Source organism: Cupressus sempervirens, chromosome 6, assembly GCF_028749045.1.
Source record: "Cupressus sempervirens isolate cs-2001-9-10 chromosome 6, ASM2874904v1, whole genome shotgun sequence".
NCBI lineage: Eukaryota > Viridiplantae > Streptophyta > Pinopsida > Cupressales > Cupressaceae > Cupressus > Cupressus sempervirens.
In genome coordinates, this window is record NC_143123.1 from 12,915,891 (window position 1) to 12,923,164 (window position 7,274).

Below are 7,274 nucleotides of genomic sequence, written 5' to 3' on the forward strand. Positions count from 1 at the left end.
AGGCATACCTTGATTAAAATCGCAATTCATGGGCAACAAACTAATACTATAGTATACTAACAAAAGCATACCTTGATAAATAATGCAATTACAATCCTAGTTCGGGAGTACTAATTTGTCAAGTAAGATGCATTCCACCTATTTTTTAGTGTGTGTTTGTGCAGATTTTGCACTCACATTTATATACTTTAATCTACTGCATGTGTTTTGCACCTTTGCATCAAACTTCAAATTTGTATTAAACTAGAAATAAATTTATGCTGAAGAGCTGACTTCTTGTCATTATTGTCGAGTTATAAATTGTATCATCAAGCTTGACTCAAGAAAATTGATTAAATTTGTTGATGTTGAGAGTTGTAATATAAAAACAAAAATGTTTCAACATACAAACTGGAGTAGATAATATACTAGTCTAGAAAGACAATCAATGCTCTGTTTTACCTCGCCATTATCCCACTACCACCATATCACTCCTCTACATAACAAGGAAAACAGTGCAAGGTCACTCGCCTTCCATCTAGCAAATTTGACACCATGCTCTGAAACCAAAATAACATTTTAGAAGTAAAATGTTCTCATGTCTTATTCATTGAAGAGGGCAAATGTTTATACAACAACAAAAGAGGGACAATTTTAGCAGTTCTAATAAATGTAATATTGACTGTTAACTATTTGTAACTTACACTGAAAAATACTATTTGTAGAATAAAAGAATCATAATACATCACGTTGTTAAATAATCAAATATTAATAATATAATAATGCACCATGAGAAAATGTCATAAGATCAAGAGAATGTCCCAATTTATTCTAAGCATGGACATGAATGGTGTAGTAATATGCAACAATCATAGTTCCTAGATTCAAACCCGACTTTGACTCGATAAGGGTAACTCGACTCGTGAACCAGCTTAGACTCGATCGTGAATCAACAACTCGACAAAGCGACAAAACCATTGAAATTTAGAGATTTTTTAGAATTTAAAGAATATTCCATGCACCAATTATTGATTAAAGCTTAAACACACAATAACAACATGAAATAGAATGTAATTTGATTACAAACATCGATCACGTAAGTAAAAAGGTAAAATTTAGATGTATAAGAAAATTTTGAAAAGTAAAATTAAAAATTAAGCGAGTAAGATGAGTTAGCTGAGTGAGCCATACGAGTGACACAGACGAGTTAGCCTAGTCAACTATGAGAGTCAACTAAGTCATCTACATGAGTCAACCAAGTCACTCATATTACGCAAATCAACCATCATAACTTAGAGGGTTAGGGTCAGTGATTGTATTAACTCATCATGGATGAAATGACTCGCTGACTGGCACAACTCACAACAAGTCTGAATCCACTTGCAACAAGTTAGATAATCATCATATACCCTCTCATTCTTAGCACTCTCATCCTGATGATGGATCATTGAGTATGATCCGAAACGTTGATACAAAAATTCTCGTAAAAATTAAGCGAGTAAGATGAGTTAGCTGAGTGAGCCATACGAGTGACACAGACGAGTTAGCCTAGTCAACTATGAGAGTCAACTAAGTCATCTACATGAGTCAACCAAGTCACTCATATTACGCAAATCAACCATCATAACTTAGAGGGTTAGGGTCAGTGATTGTATTAACTCATCATGGATGAAATGACTCGCTGACTGGCACAACTCACAACAAGTCTGAATCCACTTGCAACAAGTTAGATAATCATCATATACCCTCTCATTCTTAGCACTCTCATCCTGATGATGGATCATTGAGTATGATCCGAAACGTTGATACAAAAATTCTCGCACAATCTTACCTAGAAGTGGGAATCTAACTGGCAATTAGATGGTCATTAAAGCTCATGAGTAAGAATATATCTTGATTGATAAGCAATTACAATCCCAATTTATGGGAAAAAGTTTGTGGAAAATATTACAATACCAAACCATAGGCAAAAGCATACCTTGAATACGGTGCAACAAATAAATAGTGTAACAATGAATGGATGGAAATATCACCACTTAAAGTATTTAATGACAAGCTGAAACAATTTATCAGAAATGATTTACTGTCCAGCTGCAAGCAGCCTCAGTATAGAAAAGCCTATCCATTAATTATATATAAAACATTCTAAAATTTAAAATTGAACTGGATCGTCCCAGAATCAGAACAAAATTACACTCTAAAATTGAACTTCAAACTTATCTATATATTTACAGTTATAAAAAAATATTGAAACTAAAAATACGAATGACTGTTCATCTTTGTTACACCATTCAAAAACCGAGGGGACAGAGGTTGAAGATTGTTGGAATTGTCTTTTTACTCTTTAGTTTGGAAAATATGTGATGATCGTCTACCTGAAAAAGATAAAGTTCCCACCGAGATTTGAACTCGGGTTACTGGATTCAGAGTCCAATGTCCTCACCACTAGACCATGGGACCGACTTACTGTATTATACAAAAAATAACATTTATTTAACTAAAATTCGTGCGTCTTTTAAATAAGGGGGCATTCCGAGAATCGAACTCGGGACCTCTCGCACCCGAAGCGAGAATCATACCACTAGACCAAATGCCCAATCCATAATTCAATTGTTTAATTATTCGGTATTTGTTCAATGAGACTAAACAGAACGCAGCTAGTGCTTCACGGTCGGAAATAAGAAAAGGTCATATCAAAACGATCTTCCTTAACAAAATTCAAATACTAATAATACTTAACAAGTTCATTATACGTAAGATAATAATAATGTAGAAGATTAAATTTTTTTTTTTAATAGCATACTAAAAGTGTGAAGGAAAATGGTTTCTTTATATAAAAAAGAGCATGCGTATGTAATTCATGTGTAAAATTAAGCAATTTATATATTGGATCAACTAGTCTTGTTAGTTCCTGCCGATAGGCAGATACTATAGCATCCGGTGAGATGCTTTTTAAAAACTTTTACTCAGCTAATTAAATGTTTGAATTTTTATGTATTCCTATTCTAATGTAATGTTTCTTTATATAAAAAAACCATTTCAGTTTTAAGAAAAATTATTTATCTTCAATTCTATAAGCTCGTACACTGAACAATTGTTATTCAAAGAAAAAATTAAAATTTTCATTGCTCGGACGATGAAATATTTATTTTGAATTTGTTGTGTCAACGTATAGCACAGTGCATCATGGGACGTGTATTATTGTGAAATCTGAAAGCCAAAAGATCTACAAATATATACTGAAAATTTATTGCTTTCATATGTATGTTAGCGAGATATTTGCTATTGTGTGGAGTGGGAGTAGTTAAAGTTTAATGTGGCCTACCAAAAATTTATCGGCATTGAATGTGGGGTAGCGCTTCAAATTGTACAAAAACTCTAAAATTTCAAACATTTAGGGCCCGTTTGGTGAACGGAATAGGAATACGTATTCTAGAATAGAATGTATTCATGTTCTCTGTTTGGTTCAGCCAATATTTGATGGGAATTTGTGGACCTGAAAATTTATGTTTTCTAAAATTAAAAAAATGGAATAGGAATACGTATTCCAATAACACCTATTTGGGTGGAATTGCAAAATCCCATTTTTGGGCCAAAATTAGAATACATATTCCTATTTTACTTCGTATTCCAATCCCATTTTGGTGCATCCAAACAAGGAATTCAAATTTTTTGGAATACGTATTCCTATTCCACTCACCAAACGGGCCCTCACTTCCTGTATTCGGTCTTCTCTATGGTCATCATCTCTCATCTGAATGAAGTTGCAGAGAACATACTGAATAGCATGAAAATAGAGGATGTTTTAATGTACATTCTATTGCATATCCTCACAACGTAGACACTTCAAATAAATCCATGATCTTCATGGACGTGTTCGTTGATTCATAGCTAAAAGCCCTGTTACAACCAAGCGTGTGCTCTGAGGAGGATAAAGGTAATACACATTGCCCTTTTCATTTTCTCGTCTTTTATTTTCTCCTCAACTCATAGAGTAAATAACATTTTAATTGATCTTGAGCTTAGTTTCTAAATTATAATAGTTGATTGATAAAACTTCTTTTAGATATCAAGCCGAATTTTATTATAACATGCTTGGTGTCATTATATTGCATTGCCTTTGTGTAAGCAATGCACACAATTCTTTAAACTGGACAATTCTATTCCTGACAATTTCACGCGGGCTTTTAGGGAAAAGCACTCTATGCTGTACAGATAGATCGAGTCCGAATATGGGCAAAAAATCATGCAAGGTTTTCATTTGATGATGCTACATGGATCTATGGATCTCTACTTAGATGGTTCTTTGGTTTCTGTCTTCTATTTCTCAATTGTATTTGCTTTCATTATTCTATCTAGCACTAGGAGTAGTATATCTGGGACATAGCTTTCATTAGGATCTATTAAGCTACCATCACTATTACATTAATGTGTAGGCTGAATTATACATTTATGGTTTTTGTAGGTTCATTCATTTAGCACAGGAGCCAATTTATTGAACCCTAGAAAGCTGGTTAGACTCAGTGAGCAACAATTTTTAGATTGTGACCATGAGGTCTATTTCTCTTGCAAAGAAGTTGATATTTTCAGACTTCTATCTTAAAAATAGACTATGGTAGTTAATTTAGATTTTTCCTTCAGAATTGGCAACGTGATCCTTTAGATTTAGATGACAGTGACTAATGTTGCAATGGTGGGCCTATGTCAACTGCCTATGAGTATGCCTTGAAAGCCAATGGGCTATAAAAAGAAGAAGACTATCCATACACTAGAGTTAATGAGACCTCCTTGACTTTGACAAAACCAAAGTTGCAACCAAGGTTGCTGACTTTGTTGTCTCCATTGATGAAGATCAAATTGCAGCGAATTTGGTCAAGAATGATCCATTAGTAGGTGAGAATTAACAAGACTACTTATAACTACAAATGTAATTTATACTCTGCTGATAAAGGCTCATTATTAATGCAGTGGGTATTAGTGTTGCTTCCTGCCCTAATGTTTGTAGCAAAAGAAATCTACATCTTGGAGTATTGCTTCTAGGGTATAGCTAAGCAGCTAATGCCCCGAGTAGAATGAAGGAGAAGTCATACTGGATCATCAAGAATTCATGGGATCCTGACTAGACTGAACATGGTTACTACAAATTCTGCAAAGGATACAATGTCTATGGAATCAACCCATCATTGCTAAAACCATAATCAATTAAATAGACAAACATTTGTCTATCAAATTTTGTTCAGATTTATAGAGTCAAGTTTGTTTAAAATTCCTTAATGTAGTACACATTTAAGGTTGAATTCTTTAGCCAAAAATGCCTACACCTTTTTGATTAGTGTCAAGGGTAGTACACACCTATGACTTCAAAGTTTCAATTAACTATGTTCTCATCTTACCATATCTTAACCCATGAATTCTTGATGATCTAGTATGGCAACGAAGAGTAGTGGATCATAAAAACAAAAAATTAGATTCAAATCCGGTCTAGATGCTGACATGGTCCATCTATGGGGTCACCTAGGGTTTTGTTCAAGGGCATTGGATTTGGCTGGAAGTAACAAGGGGAGATTCTAAGTCAACATGTAGATAAGAAATGTTATCTTTTATTACTTTGTATAGAAATGGAAAAAATCTGTCTATCTACTATATTTTTCTATTTTTCCTGTTGTGTTGCATAAAAATGTAATAACGAAATAAACGCTAAGCAACTAACATAGATATTCCTACATGGTCATGCAAACTTCAAAATATGGAAGAGAACATGTAACTAAGAATGACATGAAATAAAAAGAGCATAATCTACTAATGCAAACCTCATGAAATCACCAAGTGGAGATGATTTCACATTATGGGATGTGGTTGCTCACTATTCCTGCAGCATAACAATGAGGTAGATGGTAGATGTGGAAATGAGGAGAGGGCTCTCCTTTTATAGGAAATGAGATGCAACAGACAGCTAAGATTGAAGGTAAGATGAAAGGCTAAGATCTCTCAGGATCGATGAGGTGGAGGCCAAGTAGAGTCCACATGGATTAGGGTTTTGACCAATTCAAAGGGGGCAATATGCTCACACATGTGTGAGAAACCTTTGATGGTGACATGATCAATGAGGTGTGAGAAGCATGGCTTCTCACACATGTGTGAGACAACTTGACTCTCATGCAAAGGGACAAGTGTGTAAGATGTGTGAGAAGCATGGCTTCTCACATGTGTGAGACACCTTGATTCTCATGCAAGAGGACAAGTGTGCAAGAGGCATGAAAGACATGAGGGGTGAGGAAAGTGTGAACATCTTTCACACATGTGTGAGGATTCCTCACACATGTGTGAGCACACACTTAGGATTAAAAGGGAATTAGCTAGGTGATTATGTAAATCAAGCATAATTAGGAAGTGGGTAGGTTTAGCATGATGGGTCAGGTTAGAAGTAGTGAGGTTAGGTGAGGGTTAAAGGTAGGAGCCATGTGCTCAAATAGGAATAAATTTAATATTTAATTCCAAGTGAGATTAGGAAAGGGATTAATTAAGTAAACGAAGTACTTAATTAAAGTGAATGGGTTAGGATGCAAGTGGGAAGGCTAGGATTTAAATAAACCTTAGTTTATTTAAATCAAGGAAACGCAAACAGAATTAAATAAATGTAAAATTTATTTAATTAAGGTAGGGGAATTAAATAAATAATAAGTATTTATTTAATTGGTCAGGAAATGAGATTTGGAAAAATTTAGGTGTCTACAGTTTGCGCCTCTTTGATATAGCATTAGTAATTTTATATCAAAGAAGAATAAAATATAATGGATGGAAGGATAAGACTAGTAGCATGATGCCCCAATCATGGAAGGATGAGGAAGGATGATGAGGGGGAAATGGTATGCCCCTTTCAGAGGACATGCGGGTTAGGAGAACATGGACATTCTCTCGAAATGGATGGAAGGACGGACAGGAGTGGGAAAAAAGATAAGAGGGATAAAGTTATGCCGCAATGGTGTGAACAACCTAAGTTTGATATTCTATTCAACACTATGCACCAAGGTATGAGGAACCAAGATGACAATGTGTCAAGTACATGATAAAAATATGTCTAATACAACCATATGCCTTGGGAAACCATGATATGGAAGACCATGATTCCTAAGGACAATAGGATCAAAGACCATGATAAATGCAGAAAATACTAATGCATACAAGTAACAAGCAATCATGCACAAGAAACCAAAACCAAACCAACATTTTGCCCCTAGTCAAGCTGAAAACCCATTAATGGATTGATTGATGATGATTGATTAAGGATGGAAAAG

General features: G+C 34.6%; 2 non-coding genes across 2 annotated transcripts; both read right to left on the bottom strand.

Annotated features, from left to right (window-relative positions):
• Window positions 1-2,367: 2,367 nt before the first annotated feature.
• Window positions 2,368-2,439, bottom strand: TRNAQ-CUG (transfer RNA glutamine (anticodon CUG)). The gene has a single exon. It is a non-coding gene; the product is annotated as a tRNA-Gln (tRNA).
• Window positions 2,440-2,503: 64 nt separating this feature from the next.
• Window positions 2,504-2,575, bottom strand: TRNAP-CGG (transfer RNA proline (anticodon CGG)). The gene has a single exon. It is a non-coding gene; the product is annotated as a tRNA-Pro (tRNA).
• Between the last annotated feature and the right edge of the window lie 4,699 nt (window positions 2,576-7,274).